General features: G+C 48.5%; 1 protein-coding gene across 1 annotated transcript in view; it reads right to left on the bottom strand.

Annotated features, from left to right (window-relative positions):
• PLEKHA6 (pleckstrin homology domain containing A6) overlaps positions 1–15690 on the bottom strand; it is a 75664-nt gene extending 59974 nt beyond the window's left edge. The window contains exon 1 of the mRNA XM_049770608.1: positions 15640–15690. The gene's annotated coding sequence lies outside the window, so the exon portion shown is untranslated. The remainder of the gene's footprint in view (positions 1–15639) is intronic.
• Between the last annotated feature and the right edge of the window lie 9753 nt (positions 15691–25443).

The following is a 25443-nucleotide window of genomic DNA, read 5'->3' as shown; positions in this document are numbered from 1 at the left end:
GCCACACCCGATGGCGCTCAGTGGTTACTCCTGGCTCTGCACTCAGAAATCGCTCCTGGCAGGCAAGGGTGACCATATGGGATGCTGGGATTCAAACCAATGTTGGTCCTGAGTTAGCTGCCTGCAAGGCAAATGCCCTACCACTATGCTATCTCTCTGGCCCCTGGACAAAGATTTTTTAAATATAAGACAAAATATACAAACTATAAAGAAAATATCAAGACACTGAATTTCATAAAAATAAAAAACTTTGGGGCCGGAGAGATAGCACAGCGGTCTTTGCCTTGCAAACAACCGATCTAGGACCTAAAGTGATTGGTTCGAATCCTGGCATCCCACATAGTCCCCTGTGCCTGCCAGGAGCTATTTCTGAGCAGATAGCCAGGAGTAAACCCTGAGCACTGCCGGGTGTGGCCCAAAAATCAAAATAAGAAAAAATAAATAAATAAAAAACTTTGCCCCTGAAGAGATACTTTTAACAAAATGAAAGTGGGGCCAGAAAGATAGCACAGTAGGTAGAGTACTTGTCTTGCATGCAGCTCACTCAAGATTTGATCCCTAGCACCACATATGATCCCTGCCAGCAGTGAACCCTAAGCACTGCTGGGTACAGTACCAAAACAAAAGATGAAAAGGTGATCAGAGTGATGGAACAGTGGTACGGGAACTTGCATTGCACACAGCTGATCAGAGTTTAATTTCCACTACTACATGTGGTCTCTTGAGCACCACCAGGAATAATCCCTGAGGGCAGAGTTAGGAGTAAACTCTGAACACCGCCTGGTATGGCCCAAAAAAGAAATTTTTTTTTTTGTGGTTTTTGGGTCACACCCGGCAGTGCTCAGGGGTTATTCCTGGCTCCAGGCTCAGAAATTGCTCCTGGCAGGCACGGGGGACCATGTGGGACACCGGGATTCGAACCGATGACCTCCTGCATGAAAGGCAAATGCCTTACCTCCATGCTATCTTTCCAGCCCCTGAGAAAATATTTTTGCAAAACATAAAACAAACGACGTTTATATAGATACATATATTCTTTATATATATAAAGAAATATTTCTGTTTAATATTAAAATGGAAAGCTAGACAATTTTATAAAAAAAAATAAAAGAGGGGGTGGGGTCAGAGATAGTATAGTGAGCAAAGCACTTGCCTTGCACACAGGATGTCTATCCGGGTTCAATTTATGACACCACATATGGTTCCCTTAGTTCTACCAGGACTCTGAGCACAGAGCCAGGAATATGTTCTGAGTGTCCACAAGCCAGAAATAAAATTTAAAAGAAATCTAATTTATTTCTTCGGAGGGTTCTCTGTGATGTTCCAGGTCCACACTTGGCAGGACTGAGACTGGAATAAAGGTTGAGGCTGTAGTCTCGTGCAAGCACCTTAATCTTTGACTATCTCTCTGACCCAGGGCAAAAGATTTAAACAGTACTTCACTGAATACAACATGCTATGCTAAATAAAGCACATGAAAAGATGCTCAAATGCAAATTAAATCTACAACACACACCCACAAGAATCTCTAAATTAAAAGATTAACCCAACTTTCGTCAAAAACGTAGATTAACTGGAACTCACACACAGTTGGTGGAAATGTAAATGGAACTTCCGGTTTGGAAAAGCTGGACAGATTCTTAAAACCTTAAGTATACCATTACCATACAACCTATTGATTCCTAGGAATTTACCCACCCACTTCCCCAAGTGAAAGCACATGTCCATGCCAAGACTTGTACACAGTGTCCCTAGAAGCTTATTTTATTAGTTTTAAAGTGCAAGCAGCCTGCATGCTGTGTGGATACAAAATGCATGTTGCATCTGTACAGCTAGGCCATAAAAAGAGGTGAATTACTGCTAACAAACCAACATGGATGGATCTCAAAATAATTATGCTATGTGAAAGAAGTCAGACCCAAGCATAAATTAAAAGGAGTATAATATATCTTCCCCTTAGAAAAAATTCTAGAAAATGCAAAACTGATTTATCTCAATAGAAGACAGAACAGAGGTCAGAGTGTTACCAGGGAGTAGAATAAATGAAAGGATTCCAAAGCAACAGGAAGAAATTTTGGGAGTGATGTGGTGCCTTTTATTTATAATCATAGTTTCATAAAACACAAAATTTACTCTTTACATTTGTTGTTAGTAAAAATCAATTATACTCCAAAAGCGAAACAAAGCATTCCCTTGAGACATTAGAACGCTTACTCCTAGGGCTAGAGTGATAGTATAGTAGGAAGGGCACTTGTCTTGCACTCTGTTGACCAGGTTTGATCCCCAGCATCCCAAGTGATTCTCCAAACCTGCCATGGGTGATTCCTGAGCACAGATTCAAGAGTAAGCCCTGAACATAGCCATGTGTGGTTCAAAAAAAAAATCAAGGGACTGGAGAGCTAGCACAGTGTTAGGGCATTTGCTTTGCACACAGCTAATCCAGGTCGGACTTGGGTTTGATTCCCAGCATCCCATCTGGTCCTCTGTGCCTGCCAGGAGCAATTTCTGAGTGCTGAGCCAGGAGTAATGCCTAAGTGCTACTGGGTGTGACCCAGAAACCAATCAATCAATCAAGTTTAACAATTTTTTTTTAAATCCATAAGTAACGAAATGTCTTTTACATAAAATTAGTGGAACTGAGTTTGGTCTACCCTCAAGAACCATGGATGCTTGGAGCAATACAATTACTCATCTTGTCTGTTCAAACCTTGACACCTTGTCCCTTATCTGATTTCAGCAGGAATATTTTACATATTAAAATTACATACTTAAAAATTTGCACCTAAGGTTAGTTATTCAATCACCTCGCTCTAGTCAGCCCTGCAGAAGAGGGGAAGGAGGAGGCCCCAGAAGGGCCAGGAGGAAGAGGCACCTTCAGCAGCCTCAGTGCGAGAACCACAAGGCACCAGAACCAGGTCCCAGACCAAACACATCTGGCTGGGCTCTCCCACCTTTACTAAGGCATTGGTGTCATTGTCATGTCATGTCATGTCATGTCGTGGGCACTGTATGTTAAATGATAGATCAGGATAAAGCTGCTTAACAGAGTCAGTAGTTAGAGTGGTTGTGCAAGACAATGTCCTTGTTTTGAAAAGAAAAATAAAGATGAAGAAAGAGAAGGGGAGGGAACAGATGTCAAATGCCCCCTCCCTACAACCTATCCGACCTTCAATTTCAGTCCTGAGAATGGCAGTAAAAAGCAAGGCTGCAGGAAGTCGAGCCCCAGAACACTGGAACTTGGAGGGTTGGTTGGGAATTTTTCTCCTGAGAACTAATATTAGCCTCCCAAATTGCACCTCACCCTCCTTTGAATGGCTTCAGGTGTGGCACAGCAAAGAAAAGGAACAATGGAGCCATGGGCCCCGCATACTCCCAGCCTCACCTTTCGAGATAGGGCACTGCAAAGCAGGGCACCCAGAGAGTAGAACCTGAGGTCAGGTAAGTAGCCCAGGGCAACACCTTCGGAAAAGAGAGAGCTGGGATCTGAGCCCAGGCCGCAGCCCGGGTCTCTCTTCCCACTTCACTTTCATTGTGCAACTTGAAATTCCCTTTCCATGCCTCATCCTACACGCTAATCCTCTAGTTTATTTTTTACTGAGCTGAATCTGCACTGGCCTGGGATTGTTGGCTCTGAAGTCAGAGTTCCCATCTCCCATTCTAGCTCCACATCACCCCCTTGGGGACTTTGAGAAGTGACTTCACCTAACTGTGCTCCCTTTGTCCCCTCTGTGAACAGGGGAGTCAGAGCAACATGCCATGGCGTGTCCCGTGATTAAGGGGATTACACAGGAGAGAAGTGAAGCAGGCCCTGGCAACTGGAAACGTTCAGCCGAGACCTTGTACCCAGGTCTGTCTGTGCTGCTGTACTGGACCCACAACTCTCATGAAAACCACAGCCGGATTTTGACATGAAAACCCTCAGCACTTTGACATATGAAGACGGATGCTGAATAAATGCTCCTAGAGCAGTAATCCATCAAGATGGCATCGAGCGCTCCTAAGAGCTGCTTGGCAAGCTTTTAAGTCATCATTCTCTAAGGACCTGCTCCCCAATTCAGATAGGTCAAGCCATCAACAGAGATTCTCTAACAGGCAGGAAGCATTATCTAAATGGACTAGGAAGTGAGGTTTCTCTGACTGGTCACACTTGGGTGAAAGAAAAGCAGGTCCAGGGGCTACATCACAGGGAAGGAGGATAAGCCATAGGCTATTCCTAAAATGAGGGGCAGGCTAAGGACAGGAGAACTACAGGCATGCAGAAGTCAGACTGAGTGGAGAGCGCCCTTCTGTGACCCAGACAGAGCTGCCGAAGAACACTCTTTGAACCATAAATATACCAAAAACAAGCTAGAGAGAGAGAGTCTGGTGGGTAAAGCAGAGAGAGAGAGTCTGGTGTCTTGCACTCAGAGGACCCAGGTTCAATCTCTGACTCCAGTCCAGCATCCTATTATGATCCTTCAAGTACCACCATGAGTGATCTCTAAGTGCAGAGCTAGGAGCAAGCCTGTGCACTGCCGAATGTGGCCCCCAAACTAAACAAATACAAGCACGTGTGATGAGGGTGTCACATGGGCGACAGTAGGGATGCGGATGTGAGGAGAGGACATCTGTGAAAAACTGGGATGGGGTATGAAGGTTAAAGGGCCACAGACAGATTCAGATATAATGGGCCTAAAGTTCATCTAAGTGAGGATTCTCATTAAGAAAAAGACTAGGCCCGGAGAGATAGCACAGTGGCGTTTGCCTTGCAAGCAGCCGATCCAGGACCAAAGGTGGTTGGTTCGATCCCGGTGTCCTATATGGTCCCCCGTGCCTGCCAGGAGCTATTTCTGAGCAGACAGCCAGGAGTAACCCCTGAGCACCGCCGGGTGTGGCCCAAAAACCAAAAAAAAAAAAAAAAAAAAAAAAAGACTAAAGGGGCCGAGAGATAGCATGGAGGTAAGGCGTTTGCCTTTCATGCAGAAGGTTATTGGTTCGAATCCTGGCATCCCAGATGGTCTCCTGTGCCTGCCAGGGGCGATTTCTGAGCATAGAGCCAGAAGTAATCCCTGAGTGCTGCTGGGTGTGACCCCCCCCCCCAAAAAAAAAGGTAAGAAAAAGGCTAAAGCCAGAGAGATGGTACAGTGGTAGGGAGTTTGTCTTGCAGATGGCTAATCTGAGTTGGAACCTCAAATGGTCCTCTAAGCCCAACAGGAGTGATCCCTGGAGCACAGAGCTGGGAGTAAGCCCTAAGCATAGCTGGTTGTGGCCCAAAATCCAAAAAAGCAGAAGATTCCAGCTAGGACCAGAATAGCCCGGAAAGGGCAGGGTGCATAAGAGACCCAGGGCTATGCCACATGGCCCAGGGTCCTGCCAACATCCCACTGCCTCCTGACACTGCACATGCACCAATGCCCCTTGCCTGGACTAAGAACCCTGCCCCCAGCACTGTTCTATCTCACAGAGCCTACCCTGAACTAATTCTGTTTGGGAACAGGGAACTCCCAACAGCGCTCTGCAGCCTGGGAGCCACTTTCAGTGACACTTCCAGCTGTTACCACCCTGGCAATGTGTGGCAGGGGGACCATGAGGTACTGAGCTTAAACTTGGGGCATCATGCCTTCAAGGTATGCACTCCACCCGTGAGCTTTCTCCGCAGACCCTGACTTCTCTCCAACAACCTTGAAAGGAGATTCCTCTGCACACGGGCACACACAGTAGCACAAGAGCTGCAGAGTGCCCCCCCCAGGTTCCAGCACCAGGGCCCCTCAGCACACCCTGATGCAGAGAGCCCCCTTTCCCAACAGGGTATTGCAGGGACCCTCAACGCTGTCAGAAAGGGTGAAACCGCAGCCCCCTTACTCCCTCCTGGCCCCTTGCATTCCAGCCCCGCGCCCAGAATTTGACCTTCTCTGCGGCTGGCTGCAGATGTGTTCTGTGTTACAGAAATAGCCTGGCTCCTGGGCCTCTGGAGGGCCTCCTTCTCCCCCTTAGAGATACCCCCACCTCCCTAACTCTGAGGGAGTGAGACAAGAACAGAAGAAAGTACACAGTTCCCCCACTCCCCACCAGGCAGCCTCAGAATAGGGCCAAGAGGGATGGCCTCCCCTGTCTCTGGAGATGGAGGTAAGAGGCCGAACAGGGAGGCATGACTAATGGGGAGAGTGCAAAAATACCAAAGGCAAAGCCATCCTGCATGCTGTCTCTGCTCTGGGGTTCATTAAGATGAAGGCGACAGTCAGTCAGAGAGGGCTCCAAGTCCCGTGTGTCCTGGCCAAGAGGCCAAATTAGGGTGAGTACCAGGCCTTCTTAAGTCCACTACAGAGAGAGGGACAATAGCCCCAATCATGGTCAGAAAGGCAGAAGGGGGTCCAGAATGACAGCACAGCAGGTAGGATGTTTGCCTTGCATGTGGCCGACCCAGGTTCAATCCCCAGCATCCCAGATGGTCTCCCAATCATAGCCAGGAGTGACCCCTGAGACCAGAACCAGAAGTAAGTCCTGAGCACTACCAGAGGTGCCCCCCCCCAAAAAAAAAAAAGAAAGAAAAGAAAAGTAGAAGAGAGAAATGAGGAAAGCTCACCTGCTGCCTCCTTCATATCTGTTATCTTCATATCTTCATATCTCATCAGGGGCTTTACTCAAAGTACAGTGTGACATTTGCTGGGCTGCTTAGCTCTCAAAGAGAGTAGAACAGCAGCCAAAGCACTTCCCAGTTAAGGTCCAGGCTTCCTTAGTCAAAGGGAAAGCAATGACATCCCTATTACATGAGGGTTCCTGCCACTGCCACCAAATTCTCCTGCTACATGGTCTGGCCTAGCCTCAGCAGCTCAGCTTTGTCTCAACCAGAACTGGCCCAAGAGAAGTCAGGAGAACACAAACTCTGCTAGCCAAACTACCTCTAGTCTTGGAGGTCTAAGAAGGGATGGGAAATATCGACCCATTTCTAGAAATTTCCCCAAACCTACAAATATACCCCAGCCCACAGTTATAGTACCAACTTCCTAAAACCTGATGCCAGTCTCTCTATTCTAGCTCAACCAAATCTCTCTCTAGGATAGATACTGCATAGACAGAAGAAAGAGACCAGAGCTTCTCTAAGCTACTTCCACAGGAGCTGGTAAGGCCACTCCTTTCTCCCCTGCAGCCCAGCCTGCAGACTCTAAGGGAGATGATCCATCATTGAGTGGGAAGACAGAAGCCAGAGGGCAGACCAGAGAAACCACAGCTGGAACCATGACCTACTTGCGGCCTTGGGTTCCAGGTCCTAGTGTGTTCCTGTGGGCTAGCCATTTCTCTGGCCCTTATAATAAAATTCCCCTCAGGGTTCACGCTGATTTGAATTCCTGCAGTAACATGTCCTTACTAATACCAAGAGGCAGGAGCAGATGCCCTGGCAGGACCCAGCATCTATTCTGGATGCTGCACAGAAGCTTGGGATGAAGAAGAACAGAAAAAGAAAAAGAGAGGAATGAGGAAGAGGACTGAAGGAAAGGGGATGAGGGAAGTGGCGAGTTAGGAGACCTTGGCTGGCCCAGAGAGCAAGCCGTCAGCAGGCAAGGAAGAAGATAAGGGTCAGAAATGAGCACTTTGGGGCTGGAGTGATACTTGCCTTCCAAGTAGCTGACTCGGGTTTGATTCTTGGCACCCTGTATGGTTCCCTAAGCCCCACCAGAGTGGTCCTTGAGCACAGAGCCAGAAGTAAATCATAAGTTCTGCTGGGTGTGCCCACCACCACCAAAAAAAAAAAAAAAAAAAAATGAGCACTCTCCCCTGGAGAAAAGTCTCTCAGCTGTTTGAGAGGGGGCTGGTTAGAGGAGAAGGGGACCTCAGCCCAGGTGAGCTGAGTTTTCTAAACAAGGTGGAAAGTGAGCAGTGTGAATGCTGGGCCTGGGAGTCGGAGCCAGCATTCAGGACCAAAGTGCTGACACAGCTTTGAGACATGTTCCAGGGGTACAGACATCAGGCATTGGAGAGAAAATTTTGTGTTTTTCCCCCTACACTTTGTACAGCAAATATGAATCCTTTGCTGTCTTAGAAACATCCAGATCTCTCACAAAGAACTGATCTGTGCCTCAAGCCTTCTTTGGAAAAACCCACTTCCCTGGCACCAATTTCATGAGCTAGGGGTCTCTTTAAGACTAGTCTCTCCCCATCTGGGGCCGGGCGGTGGCGCTCGAGGTAAGGTGCCTGCCTTACCTGCGCTAGCCTAGGAGACGGACCGCGGTTCGATCCCCCGGCGTCCCATATGGTCCCCCAAGCCAGGAGCGACTTCTGAGCGCATAGCCAGGAGTAACCCCTGAACGTCACCGGGTGTGGCCCAAAAACCAAAAAAAAAAAAAAAAAAAAAAAAAAAAGACTAGTCTCTCCCCATCTGTTCACTAGTTGGCTAGAGCAGATGTTCCTGGTTCCTATGGTAACTCACCAACCACCCTTCCTAAAGGGTGACAGGATCTAATATGGGCCACGCTCTGATCCCAGCCACTGGACCAGGTGCTGCACAGAATCCACAGGCTCCATGCTCAGGTATGTTGGGAGAGGAGGATTTCAACTCTCACCTGACCTAGAGATGACCCAGAAATGGAAGCCCCAGCCGACAGCACCCCAGAAAGGGGTGGGAGGTTGTCAATGCCCAGATAAAGACCAGTGCCCGTCCATCTTCCCAGCCAAGTGTGAACAGCCGTCCATCTTCCCAGCCAAGTGTGAACAGCCGCAGTGTGTCTCCCGAGATCGAATTAGCACTTCTGCTGACCTTTCTACATCTCTGAAGAGACCAGTGAGACTCCCTAATCGGATTCCCCCTTTCAAGCTACACATCACTCATTTATCTGAGGTTCTTGAGCCTTCCAGACTGTTCCCTCAGGACCAGTCCCCAGTCTGGGCGGTCTCCCCTCGATGGGTGAGGCAGGAAGCCAGCCCCACCCAGCAGAAGCTTCTCTCACTAAACCCAGCGTGACCCCATTTGTTCTTGGCTCTTAAAGCCCCCACGAAGCAGCTGGATTCTTTCTGCAAAGCCTCAAAGCTGACTGAACTCCACCTCAGAGCACTTAACCTATTCAGAAGTCAATATGAAAGAACAGACCAGTGACAGCCACGTCAGAGCTCAGAAAGTGCTTTCCCCCCTGGGGAAGAGCCAGATGTGACTCTCCCCCCCCCACACTCTAGAGAGGCCACAACCAGAGGAAGAAGCCTGGGCTCTTGGCTCAACCTCTGTCTGCCAGGTGCCAGCAGGCAGGTGACTGGCCTTCTCTGAGGCTCAGCTCCCTCACCAGCAAAGTGGAAATGCTGATTCCCAGATCGAAACTGCAAGGCCGCAGCATCCTAGTCCACATGCATCTGAAACTAAAGTTTTCTTCCTAATTTAACTGGTTATAAAGACCAGCCAAGGCACCAGAGCGATAGTTATACTAGTCAGGGCACTTGCCTTGCACACAGCTGACCTGGGTTTGATCCCAGAACTCCAGATGGTCCCCTGAGCCCAGCCAGTAGTGATCTCTGAGTATTGAGCCAGGAATAAGCCCTGCTGGATTGGATTCCTGCTGAATGCAGGAATAAGCATTGCTGGAAGTGCCCCCAATATCAAAATAACAAAACAGTCAACAGTTAACCTCAAACCAAGTGAGCAGTGCCCAGGCCAGAACTGGTATGAGACTCTTCAGTCATTTTATTTTTATGTGGTGGGGTCATACCTGGTGGGGCACAGGGCTTACCCTGGCTCTGCTCAAGGGTCAGGGGTCAGGAATCACTTTTGATGGAGGTTGGGGGATTATATGGGGTGCCAGAGATTGAACCCCATATCTTCACACATGTAAGACAACTGCCCTGGGCCCAGAGAGATAGCACAGCGGCGTTTGCCTTGCAAGCAGCCGATCCAGGACCTAAGGTGGTTGGTTCGAATCCCGGTGTCCCATATGGTCCTCCGTGCCTGCCAGGAGCTATTTCTGAGCAGACAGCCAGGAGTAGCCCCTGAACACCGCCGGGTGTGACCCAAAAATCAAAAAAAAAAAGGCAGCTGCCCTACCTGCTGTACAATCTCTCCAGTTTATCCAATGTGAGTGCCTCTATCAAGAAATCTTACTGCAGAAATATCATTTGGCTTGGTTTGGGGTTGTTCCAGTCCCTGCTAGAGTTTTCTGGAACACACATGTGGATACACTGTGGCCACCATTTTGTGGCTCAACAACCCAGAGGCCCAAGGTTCCACCAGGGCTGTTGCTCTTCCAAGCCCCAAGACAAGGCTTTGGGGACCCCACCAAAGCTATCCAAGTACTTCTCCTCACTCTCCATAGTAGCCCTAGGCTCCCACAGCCTAGAGCTGGCCCCTGGGAAGTACATTGGCCTGGCCAGACGCAATGATCCAGAAATACACCCATCAACCCCTAAAAAATGGCAAATGCCTAAATGGAGCAGGCAGAGGCTGCACGCTGTGGTTCAGGTTGGCTGTCAGGTAGAGACACGTCTGAGATTCCAAGCGTTCCTCCTGTTCCCTACCTTGCTGGCTGCAGCCCTCCTCCCCCATAGCCCTACTGTGCTTCCCACCCCCTCGGGCCTTCCCAGGGAAACCATGGTTGAGCCTTGGGGAAATGAGGGAACCTGGGTCATCCATGTGCAAGGCAAGCACAGTCCCCTCTGTCCTATCACCCCAGGCCCCCCAGGTCTTGATTACTATGGAACTTAGGGCCTTCCCAGAAAAACCACGGTTGAGCCTTAGAGAAAATGAGGGTGGTAGGAGGCCAGCATTGGGGGGACATAAGGGTCAGGGAGAGTTGGGAGCACCACAGGACAGGTCAGACATGCTTCTCAGGAAACTTCCATGGCCAGAGGAGACTATTTAAATGAACAGGCAGCCCTGACCATGGGGGCAGTTCCTCCTCTCAGGGCTCTGGGCTCTGTCACACCACAGAGGCATCAAGTGAAGCCTGTGAGGGACCCATAGGGCTCTGAGAGCAGCCTGAGACCTACTGCCTGAAGAAACTGCCTTACCCTGCCCCCTTAAGCCCCTTCCCCCCAGTCCAAGGAGCCGGCAGACCATTCTCAGACCAGCAGAGCAAAGTTCCAGAAATTTCCTCCTGCCTGTCAAGAGTAGCCACGAGAGTAGAGTAGACTCAGGGGAGGCCATGACATAGTTCAAGTCCCTCATTTGAAAAAAATCTGTGCCCTGGACAATGACTGAGGGGTCCAAAACCAGCGTGGAATCCCGATGCCACATTACACAGCCTCAGCATTAAAAAGAGAAGATTCCTTGTGAGGTCAGTTCCCAGGTCAATGCTCTGCCAAGAGAATTGGTTGATGACCTCTGTGCTTCAGCTGAAGCATTGCAGACATAGTCCCTGTGTCTCCTTAAGCATCTTTGGCAAAGCTGTCATGGATGGTGAGCAGAGATGGGATAAGGAGCCACCTGGCACCCTCATTCACTGCTCAGACTTAGTGGTGCCACCAATGCCCTGAGAATTCCCTGAGGGAGCAGACACTGTCCTACCTGGCCTGACTGGTAGATTTCATGGAGTCTTATGCCCCATAGCTGCCAGCTCTTCCATCACTCTGGGGAAGAGATTTAAGGCCCACCTAGCAGTGTTCAAGGACTACTCCTGGCTCAGTGCTCAGGTTTCACGAATCACTCCTAGTGTTGCTCAAGGAAATATAAAGTGCTGGGATGCAGTCTGAGCCTTTTTTGATTGTTTGGTTTTGTTTTGGGGCCATGCGCGGCTGTGCTCAGAGCTTTTTTTCTGGCTCTTTTCTCAGTGATCACTCCTGGTGGTGCTCAGGGGAACCATATGGAAAGCCGGAATGCAGAGAAATGGCCTATCCACTGTTCTATCTCTCGATCCACGCCCACATCTCTTGCATAAAAAATGTGTTCTAGCCCATTGACCCTCCTTCCTTGCCCCCACAGTGCTGTTCTTGGGCCTGTGATGGATCCGGGTCCCTCACATCCTTCTGTATTTTGGAGAGAAGACTGGCTTGTCCTATACTTGGTCTTGGTTAAGGGAATCAGGCTCCCCTGCTTCCTTTACTGGTTCCCAACTCTTTTCTCTCCACCCAGGAAAACCCACAGATCTGCTATCCACTCCCTCACATTTAACACCCCAGTTCCCACCTTCGTTACTTCCCTGGCTAAGAAGATTCTTGTTTCAGAGCAAAAAAATGGGGTAGAAAATCAGGAGTTGCTTTCATACAACAGCTGCTAAGCCTCTGCTTTCAGAAAAGGAGGGTCCCAGGATGAGTCTCAAAGTGAGCATGGAGTTTCATTCCAGATGAGTTCAAATGACTCCACCCAGATGTCTGCCCTGCACATTTGCACACTGACCTCGACTCAGGCAGGCACGAGAGCTAAGGGAATAACCATGTGCTTGTTGCTACTCCAGGCCTGACTCCCTTGAAGATGGAGACACTGTAATGACTTCAAGGAGCCTCCAGATTTAGAGATGTTCCTGTTGATATTCTTTGTGGGTCCTGGGAGATATTTCTGTTTGGAGGATCACACAAGGGTCACTTCTATCCAATAGTGATGGGGGAATCATGTGGTGCCAAGGACAAAAACCTGGGCCTCCAGCAGACAAAGCATGAACTCGAGTGATATTCTTGAAAGCTCATGAATTTCCAAACCTGAAGATTTGTAAAGGCCCTGGACATTAGTCCATGGCATGATAAACATGTCTTGGTGTCCCTTCCAAATGATCGATACTTGATACCAAGTCTCTAAATGTAAGATATTCCTCATGCTACAAAACCCTTGGGTTTATTTTGGGTTTCTGGCTGGGGGGAGGGGGCATACCCAGCCTTGCTCAAAAACTTACTTTTTGCTCTCTGCTCTGAGATGACTCTTGGTGATGCTCAGGTGACCATATATAGTGTCAGGGATCAAACCTGGGTCATCTATGTGCAAGACAAGCACATTCCCCTCTATCCTATCACCCCAGGCTCCCCAGGTCTTGATGACTATGGAATTCAGAGCTGGCAGCCTCTGCCCAGATTGTCTCAGGGCTGATCCCTGAGGCTGAACTTTCACAGCCTAACCAAGGCTTAGATTGAGTCCATCAGGGCCCAGGGAAAGGATGGCAGTGATGGGCTCAGAACATGACCTTCAGGAATCCGCCCGCAAAGGGTCTTTATCAGGGAGTTTCTCCTCTGATTGAAGCAGGCTGTCCTAGAGGCAAAACTTAGATCTCATGAATCAGATAAATTTCCCCAAAAAATGAAACTTAAGGAACCAACATAAGATTGCCAACTTTTTATTTTGCCAAATAAGGACATTTTCCAAGCTCAACTACCACCTACTCTCATGGACTCATGAAAAGAATAAGAAAGCCATAACCCCAGAATAAATGTTTTAGCACAGATTCTGCCCAACCTAAGTCCTAAATCCACTGAAGGCATTTTACTTATAAAGAAAATGGTTTGGGGCCTCTTTCCTATTTTCTCTTTTCACTTTAGACTCTATCTCAGATCAAAATTTGATCACCACGGACTGTGAGGATCTCTCTAGGTCCCCATTAGTTTAAACCTAAAATGATAAGAAAAAGATTTTAAGCTTTGGGGACTCAGAACATCCCAGAAATGAACCAAGAGGAAGAGAGAGCAATAAAGACCCTTTGCTGATGTAAATGCTCTGTGCCCATTATAGACGGGAGTGGGTTGTTATTTTATACCAGTGTTCAGTGAGCCTTTGCCTCCAAGTGGAGCTCCTGTGTTTCTCTGAGCCTCTGGATTTTATAGTCCCCTTGTCTGTTTAGATAATCCAGAGAGAAAAGGAAGAAGGTAATCACCATTAGTACCAAGACAAGAATTAGCCAAGAGATAAAGGTGGGTGGGCTGGTAGAGAGCATCAAAGCTGCACTGCATCAGCACAGGCCAACAGAATGCAGCTGTTTGAGCTGCACAATCAGGAAAGAGGGGGTTGGGGCTGTGGAGACCAGAGGGGGATTAGGAGGTAGAAGGTATAAAGCGGGACCACACCACAGAGCACTGCATCAGCTGGTGGGCCCCAAACCTAACCATTGCCCACTTTCCAGCAGTGTTTATAGTTGCACCCTTTCCTCATTCTTGGAGGGCTGCAATTAATTAAACTGGAAGATCATAAGGGCAGAACCGGATTTATCTGTTTCTACAAACTCAAAGTCTCAAAAGTACTTAGGTATGAGCAGGGGTTGGTTAATGTGTTGACCAGAGCCAGAAACAGAGTTGATCCACAGAAGCAGCCCTTGGAGTGAGAAACTACCATTGAATGACAGTCGGGGCCAAAGTATGCTGGTGCCCTTGGAATAAACACCTGAAATTCTATTTGGAAGCAGTTAATGATGCAAATAATTATTTTCTTGTTTGGTGCTAATGTTCCACCTAAGGTTCCAACCCAGGGCCTCACACATGCAAGGTGTTTGCTCTCTACTTCTGAGTCATACCCCAACTCCCACAAGTAAAGGTCATATTTTAAGATGTCCATAGTTTCAAAAATAGCCAAATCATACAACCTATTAATTATATTGCCTATCAAAATCATACAACCTATTAATTATATTGCCTATCAAATAGCAGTGTGCTTGCTCCCTCCTACCCTGGCCCAGCCCACACCACTCTCAGTACCTCTTTACCCTCAGGTAGCCAAAGCGGACCCACCCCTGACTATTCTGGGCTGCTCTATATTGAGAGTCCAAGCCGCTGCCTGCAGCTTTGGAAAGGATATGAGCTCAGGACTCCCAACCCTCTCTGATTCTTTCCCCTCCTCTCTCTGTTCTGCCTCCAGCACACCCCACTGTTCCCCTCTTCCATATCTCACCATCCCAAGTAGCTTTCCAAAAGCCACCCCCAGCCTCTAACTGAGCACCTTTCAGCCTGCTCCACCTACCATCCCACTGCCCCTGCCTCGAAGCACACACTACCCATTGGGCATGACTGCACAGACCAATCTTGGCAGCCAGGCCAGCTGACCGCCCACCAGCCCCTGTGTGAGGCAGTTCTCTGATCTCAGTTCTGCTGAAAAGGCGCAAAGCCTGGGGAAACAGGACCAGCAAAGCCTGGGGAAACGACCACATTCCGCAGCAAACCCATCTCCCACTGATCTCCCCACCCAACTTCCTGCTTTCAGGCAGTGCGCCAAGCCCCCAGGAGCTGGCCCAGGTCCTGCTCTCTCTGCCCGTTGCAGGGCCCCTGACAGCCCCCAGATGCTGTCTCACAGCTGTGATCCCTCGTAATGGCTCCACTGTCCCACAAGGACTCTGTGCTGAACCCTCAGGCAGGCAGCACAGGCTCAGGGCCTTGGGAAGATTCCCAAGTGCTCCAGGGAATGTCCAGACACATAGCCCAAACCAGTAGGAACCTGAGCTCAGGGCTCCCGTAGGCGGGCGCCTGTACTAATCTTAGGTGTGAGACCCTCAGGGAAGAAGGGCATCCACATGTTGCCTTTATTTGTGAGGGATGAAAGAGGAAACAACTGGAAGGAAGATATAAAATTGTATTTGCTTTCCAAATCAAGCAGGCGTGTCCCCGGTGCAAATATGCACACACACACACACACACACACACACACACACACACACACACCTCTTACTGGAAATTATTGCTCTCTGCCTGAGACCTATGTCCTCCATGTACCCCTCCACTGAGTCTGGGTCATACCCAGTTCTCTCTAGCCCTGGTCCCCAGAAACCCTTCCCAACCATTTACCTTCCAAGCTGGAAGTCAGGACCGGCAGACTGGAAAGGAACAAAGTCAGGCTTGAAATTGGGGACCACTGCTGAGGGTGCTGAAAGCTATTCCCATGAGAAGCAAGCAGCGAAAGTTGCTGGGTGCCCCAAACTCACGCAGCCTTCCAGGAAGGCTCTAGTGTCAGCTCTTGCCCAGCTCCAGCACAGACTTCAAACCAGGAGAAAGTCGGCTGATAAAGCAGGGTCTGAAATCTGAAACTGCAGGTTGGCCCAGTCCTATATAAACACGCTCACACCCCCAGCTCCTCCTCGGCTCTCTGGGTGATGGCTGGCTTCCCCGCCCACCCTCGCTTGCTTCCTCCGGCTCCCCAGCCGCCACTCCTGGGACACATCAGACAGCCTTCTAGCTGCATCTCCTCCAGAAGCCAGATGGGAGCGCACAAGGAACCCCCAGGCGCCACCTCTCCCTGCACCACCCACCAGCAGCTCAAGTCCAGCCTTGTAAGTAGCCCTGGGGTCTCGGCTTTGAGAATGCATTCCCCGTGCAGGAATAGAGATTTCTGGACTCTTCCTCCACATCAAGGAGTAATATTTTCCTACAGCTTGGATTGCAGATAACTGATTGGATCCCAGATAATAACGTAATTGCTAGATTTACTTTCCTCTCCTTTGCCAGTTGTCTGCATCGGGGTCTGTTGCGTACCTCCTACAACGATTCCACCAGGAGCCACAGAATCAGGCCAAGTGAGAGCAGGAAGGGAACTAGGCGACAAGGTGCCCACACTGCAGACGAGGGAGTGGAAGCAGGCAGATAAAGGCTTGCCAAAGTCAGGGGTGATTCCAGCCTGCCCTGGCACCAGAAGGATCTTACGTCAGAGGGCAACAATGAACTCTCAACTATGCAAGAAACTACTATGCCAGAGCTCTTTGTGTTTTTTTTTTGGGGGGGGGGGGGGACTGAGAGAAGAGGAAGGTTGGGGCCATATCCAGCAGTACTTACTCTTGACTTTGTGCCCAGGGATCACTCCTTGCAGAGCTCAGGGGTTTGAAACCCAAGTTAGTGCATGGAAGACCAACGTCCTCCCCGCCACACTATCTCGCTGGCTCCATGCCAGGGCACCTTGTAAAGACTGAATTAAACTGGCAAGCAAGCAGCCCATTCCTTTTGGGAATTGCCTGGACCCTTTTGGGGTGTGTGATTCCTTCCTTTCTTCCCTCAGGTACTCTCTCTGTAGGAACCTGCTTTCTCTCTTGAACACATTGTCCTTTCTCTCTTTCCTTTTTTTTCTGGGGGGAGGGGTTTGAGCCACACCCAGGAGCTCTCCAGGGTTATTCCTAGCTCTGTGCTCAGAAATCACTCCTGGCAGGCTCAGGAGACCATATGAGATGCAGGGGAACGAACCTGGGTGGGTCCTGGGTTGGCTGTGTGCAAGGCAAGAACCCTACCCACTGTGCTATCACTTAGGCCCCAAAGGTTAATTCTTTTTAAAATCAGATTAAGGGGTCCTGGGAAATGCATTAGGACGTGAGTTTTAGTCTGGTAAAAAAAAAAAAAAAAAAAAAAAAAAAAACCTGGGCCCTTGAAAACCACTGGATGTCTCTGTCTCACAGGCAGCTCCATGTTCTTAGGATTAGCACTGACCTGTCCAGCCTAGTTCATTAAGTATCACCAGGACTGGTGTTTAGGAAAAAAAAAATCAGATTAGGATTCTTTATCCATATAATACAATGTTGCTATGAAACAGTTTCCAATATAGCACAAATGAAGACAGAAAGGGACAGAGCAATTTACTTAGAAATGCCATTATTTAGGTTAAGAAATTATTTTTTGGTTGGTTTTCAGGATACAGCCAGTGGTGCTCAAGGGAGGGTTACTCCTGGCTCTGTACTCAAGGGTCGTTCCTGATAGTGCTCCAGAGACCAGATGGGATAAAGGGGCTCAAACTCAAGTCAACTGCATGCAAGATAAGTGCCCTACCCACTGTACTCTCTCTCTCTTTCTCTTGCCCCAAAAAATCATTTGTAATGCTCATATGATTACATTTGCCTAGGGCAGAGGTTAACAAACTTTTACAGCTTCCTGGACTGATTGGCTGCTGCGATAACTTTACCTTTATTGTACAGAAGTTGCCACAGGTAAAAAGTAAGCAGAGATGCAGAAATTAATAGGTAGGGCTATTTCTGTGTCAACTCCTAGACACAGAATTTGAATTGCTATCATTTTAATGTGTCACAAAGCATTATTCTTCATTTGAGTTTTGTTTTTTTTTTTCAATCATTCTTGGTTGAAACACCATCTGACCTATGGGTCTTACCAAATCAGATAGTGTCCAGACTTGGGCCCTAGTAAAAGCTTTGCTGGCTTCCAGTCTATTGGAAAAGACACCCCAGATCTGGAACAGGAGGGAGCTAGGGGAAAACCCTAGGTGGGAAGGAGGGGAAATTTTTTTTTTTTTTTTGGTTTTTGGGCCACACCTGGTGGTGCTCAGGGGTTACTCCTGGCTGTCTGCTCAGAAATAGCTCCTGGCAGGCACGGGGGACCATATGGGACACTGGGATTCGAACTAACTACCTTTGGTCCTGGATTGGCTGCTTGCAAGGCAAACACCGCTGTGCTATCTCTCTGGGCCCAGGAGGGGAAATTTTCAATGAATACTTCTCAGTACCATTTTAATACTGTGATCTCTGCATGTTCAAAATAGTCATTAATCATGGATTCCCACCAAAGTACTCTTCCTTCTAGCAATGTAACTGCCATGCTCATTAGAACTTTCAGGTCAAGTTTGACTCTCCTTGCCTACAACCCTAGTCTCTCAGCCCACAATTCTGTGTCCATTATATACTGACCCAGCCACCAAAGTATCCAGCCATTTTCAACCATGGCACACGCCCACATATGACTTCTTTGGTCTCCACCCTAGCAGATACTCTATAGATAATTACTTGATAATTTCTCATCCCAACAGAGATGGTCAGGCATAAACAAATGCTGGTTCTAAAGCCAGCAACACAGCAGGGGCACAAAGAGCAGAGCCAATGAAAGTCTCCAAGATCAGTTATGGACAAAAAAACTCTGAGAAAAGACTTGATTCAGATGAAAGGGGCTGAATGATCTCACTTATCTGCAGGATAGAAAATAACAGGACGAGGGAATGCAAGATACCAAAGATGGGCAAATCCTGGGCCTTAGATTACAGAAATGAAAAGGCCAGGAAAGGAGAGAAAAGGGAAGTGAGTAAGAGGAGGCAGATGGGAGGTAACAGAGACAAGGGACACCTCAGATATGTAGAGGTGGGGTCTATGTATGTATCTAACCATAGAACCAAGACCTAAGCCATATAGGACAGCAGGGAGCACACATGCATTGCATGGCTGACTGGAGTTCAATCGCCATCATCCCATACAGTCCCCTAAGCACTACCAGGAGTAACCACTGAGCACTGCTGGATGTGGATCCCTCCAAAACAAAAAAATAAAACAAACCACAGAGCCACTGGTACTGTAATAGTAATCTACAGACTAAAATATTATAAACTACAAACCTATAAAATACAATAATTTAACTGAAAAGGTCAAAGGAGGTAGACTGGGGTGGGGGAACTGGGACACCAGTGGAGAGTATCTGACATTGGCAGTGAGATTGGTGGGACGCTGTATGACTGAGATTCTTTTCTTATTTGTTTGTTTGTTTTTGGGTCACATCCAGCAGTGCTCAAATTTACTCCTGGCTCTGCGCTCAGAAATCATTCTTGGCAGGCATGGAGGACCAAATGGGATGCCAGGATTCGAAACATCATCCGTCCTGGATAGGCTGCATGCAAGGCAGATCCCTTACTGCTGTGCTATTTCTCCAGCTCTCTATGACTGAGATTCTATCATGAATACATTTGTTCAAACGTGATTATGAACACAATGCCTAAAGTATTTTTTAATATCTGGGGGGAAATGAAATGGACTTGCTATGTACACAGAAATTATTCCTGATGGACTCAGAGGAACCATACTGGATGCGCAGGATTATACCCATGTGGGCCGAACACAAAGCAAACATCCTATGTACTATACTGTTACTCAGGGCCTGAAAAAAACTGTGCTTGAAAAAGGAAGTTAGGGGCCCGGAGAGATAGCACAGCGGCGTTTGCCTTTCAAGCAGCCGATCCAGGACCAAAGGTGGTTGGTTCGAATCCCGGTGTCCCATATGGTCCCCCGTGCCTGCCAGGAGCTATTTCTGAGCAGGCAGCCAGGAGTAACCCCTGAGTACCGCCAAGTGTGGCCCAAAAACCAAAAAAAAAAAAAAAAGGGAAGTTAGGAAGCTCAGGGGAAAGTTTTTTAATTTCAGTCTCCAGCAGGAGAGTCCAGAGGTGAGGAAAACCCTATCCTTAAGTGGGAAGTTTAGAAGATCCCAGAATCAGAACTTTCCCATTTAGGTGGGAATCTCTGCATTAAGTCCCCGATGTAGGAAAAGGTCTCTTGGTGTAACCCCACCCCTCATTATTCCTGCGTAACCTTACCTACAAAAAAGACCTCCCATTTCTGGGAGGGGTCTTAAAAAGGTTTCAAAAGGTTTAGCCTCAGGGGCAAAAGGAGATTTGGCACGGATGGAGGAGGAAGCAGGAGGAGAAGGCTGAGGGATAAGGTATAATGTAGGGCTGAATAGGAATCCAGCATAAATCCAGCCACACATGTGGTAGCTTGGGCATAAATAAAGCTGATATTTCTTGGAACCTGTTTGTGGATGATTTCTTCACCTCTACCTGAACCTGCTGATCCTCCGGCAGGAGGGAGTTGGAGCCACATGGTCCTGGGCTGGAGAAGAAAGGCCTCTATCACCGTCCACCTCCATCCAAGCCCATCCAAAGGGCTTCTTTATTATTTAATTCTACATCTTGGCAGTCAGGGAAGGGGTGTGTGACCCTGGAGCTCCAGTAAGCATAGCACCAAATGTGGATACACAGTGAATACATACGTGTATGCACAGTGAGCGTCCACATGTACACAGTGAACTCACTCACAAAATGCACATACATGCACGCAATGAGTTCACATGCATACACGTACTCACACACACACAGTGAACTCACACACCTGTGCACTTACAGTGAATGCACTTACACATGCAGTGAGTTTACATGTGCACACGTGCACACACACAGTGAGATGCTCACTGCAATTGAAGGAGGCAGGTTAGAACACTTTCATTTATTTATTTATTTTGGTTTTGGGGTCACACCCGGCAGCGCTCAAGGGTTCCTCCTGGCTCTATGCTCAGAAATTGCTTCTGGTAGGCTCAGGGAGAACCCTATGGGATGCCGGGATTCGAACCAACGTCCTTCTGCATGCAAGGCAAACGCTTTACCTCCATGCTACCCCTCTGGCCCCAGGTTAGAACACTTTTAGACTCCTACTTATGGTCCTAAACAATGAAGACTTTCTGAGTGCGTAATAGAAAAGAATAATGGCTGAATAGGATCAAGTTTTCAGATACTCCTCCCACAATGTTCAAAGGATTTTTCAAGACACGAAATCATTGGCTCTTGGCAACTGGGAATACCAAAATGCTCAAAAATGTGTTTATTGAATAAAATTGAGCAGAGTCTCCTTTCCTGTCTCCTCAGCCAAAAGCATTCAAGCTAGGCTGTAAAGAACAGTGTCTAGGCTTTTCTTACAGAACATCCTTCACAATCACCCATGGCCATGTGGGTTCTTAAAAGTCCCATTTTCTACTGCAGGCAACTTGGCTGGAGGAGTTAGTAGACTTGTCCAAAGGCACATAGCTAATAGGGGGTGAAGTCAGAATTAACAGCAAGGCCTGTCCTGTTTAAAATATTCTGTCTTTTTCCTTAAAGGAACATTCATAAAATCTTTTCCCTGAGGCAGCTGGACTAGCTTCTCTGACCCACCAGCCTCCCAGTCTCTGAAATGGACAGAAACAATGACTCCATGATTCCTTCACTCCCACCAGAAGCAGGATAGGAGTTGCCGACCACAGCTCTCTGCAGTCTGTCTCCAGAGTTTCCCCAAAGCTCACCCACAGCGGGTGCCACTGGCCCAGAGACAGCCAAGGAGCAGAAGGGTATCTCCTAAGCTCACACACAGAAATAGTGCAGTGCTTGTATACAATTTGATGTTTGCATATAGCTGGGTGCTTGCATCAGCCCTGTTCCTGACACAGCCGCCTTCTCAGATCAAAGCCTAAGCACTTGGAAACCAGAGCAACATGGTGCTGTTTGGGTACCATAAATACAAATTTGACCCAGAACCAGGCAACTTCCTTTTGCAGCCCTACTTCAGTAAACATCTGGGCTGACTGGCTCTTCAAAGAGAGTGCTGGTTCTCCCACATCCCAACAAGCTCTGCTCTAGGAAGAGATGATGGAGAGTGTTACGAACCCCAGCACTGAGCAATCAGCATCTTTAATTTTCCCCTTGAGCAGCGCTGACACTTCCACAGTGAAACCTTGTTTAGCCCATTCTGGAAACTCAGCCTGTAGCACACTAGGAAGGTTCTGCCTTGGCCCCAAACCTGCCCTTCAGAGGTGCTTTCTCCCCACAGCTCCCCTCCGGCCCCTCTCCACCTGGCTCTCCGAGTCTGCAGAGCAACCATTCTCCCTCAGAGCATGCTTGTCTTGTAGAAATAGGTTTCCAGCCCTATAGCTTTTCTTCTTATTCAGGAGAGCAGAAGCCCAGTCTCTGTGGGAGTCGCTGGCCCTTCTGGACCCAGGAAGACCCCAGGATGCTCAACCGCCCCTGCATGATTTGGGTGACCCATTTAGGTGACCTCCGCCGGGCCCTCTGAAGCCACCCACCTTGTATCTGTCATCTCCCCGGAGATGCGGTCATTAGCAGGGAGCGCTCGGTAAGCGTCTAATTAAGCAACCGGCAACCAATGCAAAGACCTTTCAGCCGCCCCACAGAGCAGCAGCACAGATCCCCTTACAGGCTGCTCCCGCCCTGGAGCTTCCAGGAAAGGTCCCCATTGTTTGCCTAGAACACAGAAAAGTGTTCGATTCTGCCGTCCTTATCTGCTGGCACGGGCTGCTGGGCCTGGGCACAACCCCGGGGGTGGCACAGAGTGTGTGTATTACCCTGAAACACCCTGTGAACTGCACCCGCCCCTCCAAACTGCACCACTCAGAAGCTGGGGCAGTGAGGATCCCACATGGAGGGACGGGTGATGGTGGTGGGAAGATGCTGCTTACCTGACCTCTTTCTGTGTCCTCGAGCCTCGTCCTGCATTTTGGGGTCAGGGCTCTGAAGCACGGTGGCCCTAAGAGAGTGGAGGTGGAAGGCTGCGGTGCAGACTCTGGTGGTCTAGAGCTCTGGGGCTCCTCACCTCTCTCCACCTGTGGGCAGCAGGCTGCTGCAGGCTGCGAGTTCACTCACCTGTTCCCGGTTCAGGCTCAGTGGAATGTTCCACCTGCCCCAGGAGCCAGGGGTGGACAGGGCCCTATGTGCAGGAGAAACTTGCTCTAGAGGAGACTGGCGGGTCTGGAGCTCCAACCGGAGCCACGAAGAAGTAAGGTGGGAGAAATAGGGGTGTCTAGCTTCAGAAGGGGCTCCCTAGCACAAGACATACTTGAACTGGAATCTGCCCCCCACCCGGCCTGGCAGGGAACAGTGCTGCTCCCCAGCACTCAGGCAGGTCCTGTTCTCAGATGTCCACAGCCCCTCAACAAACTATGATAAATCCCAGCGAGACTTCATCTTAATCCACTCTGAGTCCCCTCCAGGTTAAGTCCTGAATGCTGACTTATCTCCTGTCTCCTAGGCCCATCTCTGTACCTTTATCAGGCACAATGAAGGCACGATGAAGCAGGATGAAGATCTGGATGAGGCCACAGCCTTTCAAAGGGACAAACCAGTGTCGGGGATGGGATCCACACCTTAGGGACAAGTCCAGGGTTTCTACTTCCATGGGTGCTTTAGTTAGCCCCACCTACATCCCTGGGTGTGGACCCTGTAACTAGGTAGGCCCCCGTGTCCTTCTGCAGCCCCAATGCTGCCAGCGTGGCCCAGAACTAACCACACGCCTGCCCCACTGCAATGTGGGCTCTCCCTGGCAGAAAGAGAGACTGAGTTTTCTTTCCAGCCCTGGGCCCTGTCCAGTTGTTTGTCTGCTCCCACGAGACAAATTGAACTTTGATAACAGCAGGAAAGATTTGGGTTAGACATAAGATGCATGGAAAAGGAGCTTAGAACTATCCTTTAAAAATATCATTCTGGGGGCCGGTATGGTGGCGCTAGAGGTAAGGTGTCTGCCTTGCCCGAGCTAGCCTAGGACGGACCGCGGTTCGATCCCCCGGCGTCCCATATGGTCCCCCAAGCCAGGAGCAACTTCTGAGCACTAGCCAGGAGTAACCCCTGAGCGTCACCGGATGTAGCAAACAAACAAAAAAATCAAACAAAAAAAATATCATTCTGGACCAGAAACATAATACAGTGTGTAGGGGGCACTTGCCTTGCATGCAGCAGACGGGTTCAGTACTCAAGCCTGCCAGGAATGACCCCTGAGCATTGATGGATGTGGCCTCAAAACAAAACAAAACCAAAAAAGTACACCCCCCCCCAAAGACAAACAAAAAGTTTCTCCAAGAGCGATAATTAAGGTGAAGGTTCACCTTAGGAGGAAGCAGAAGCAAGTACCTGCTGAAAAATACGTTCTTTGCTCTCCCAGCCCACATCAAGAGCTGCTGCAGGAGGCAATGAAGGACTGTAGGCACTGGCATTACATGCAGCTAATCCACATAGGCCCTGGAACACAGCCAAGTGTAGCTTTGCCAGACGTGGTTCCAGGTACTGCCTCTGATGGCCTTGGCCTGCTAGGAAGAAGAGGGACTCCTGAGCAGTGCTTGGGAAAACATTCTTTTTGTTTGTTTGTTTTGTCTTGTTTGTTTTCCTGGTTTGTATTTTGTTTTTGATTTTTATTTTGGGCCACTCCTGGAAGCACTCAGGTGTTATTCCTGGCTCTGTACTGAGAAATTATTCCTGGCAGGCACAGAGGACCATATGAGATACTGGGGATTGAACCTAGGTCCATCCAATCTGCTGTGGCCTCTAATCTCCTTTTTTATAATTAAAAAAAATTTTAAGAGAATAGGGCACTTGTTTTATATGCGGCTGACCCACGTTCAATCCTGACATCCCAAATGGTCCCCATCCTCAACAGGAGTGCTCACTGAGTAATAAATAAGCCCTGGGCACCATTGTGAACCACAACTTTAAAAGAAAAGTTTTATAGCTACAACAGGCCATGGGCTGGCTTCCTGACAGATGGGAGGGAAAGTACTGTGCCAGTCCAACTCTCATATATTAACCTAGAAAAATGATTTAAAATTTTGTTCAGGGTTTTTTTTTGGGGGGGGGAGGGTGGAGCAACAACAAGTGACTCTCAGGAGTTACTCCTGGCTCTGTATTCAGAAATTACTCTTGGTAGGTTCAGGGGACCATATGGGATACTAGGGATCAAACCCTGGTCAGCTGCTTGCAAGGCAAACACCCTACTCACTGTGTTATCATTCTAGCCCATGTTTTAAAAGTTATAAATATTAAACCTAAAACTGAAACATTGACTACTGTTTGTTGACATCGGTAAAATAATAGAAACCTATAAAATCACATTTTACTTTTTCTTTCCTCCTTTTACCTTTTCTGAGTTAATTAGCACAAGTACCTTTAATTATGTAAACCCTACCCCCTCAGGTGGTTTATGTTAAGTTCTGACTAATAAAAGCAGTTCAGGGGGAAAACTGAGATTGAACAGCAAAAGAGAGCAGCAAGAGAGCAACAGCAAGCAAGAGACTTGCAGAGTGTGAGCAAGATCCTAG

The sequence above is a fragment of the Suncus etruscus genome, chromosome 3 (assembly GCF_024139225.1).
Source record: "Suncus etruscus isolate mSunEtr1 chromosome 3, mSunEtr1.pri.cur, whole genome shotgun sequence".
Lineage (NCBI taxonomy): Eukaryota > Metazoa > Chordata > Mammalia > Eulipotyphla > Soricidae > Suncus > Suncus etruscus.
The sequence above is the reverse complement of the archived record's forward strand: the minus strand, read 5'-3'. Positions and strand labels throughout refer to the sequence as shown.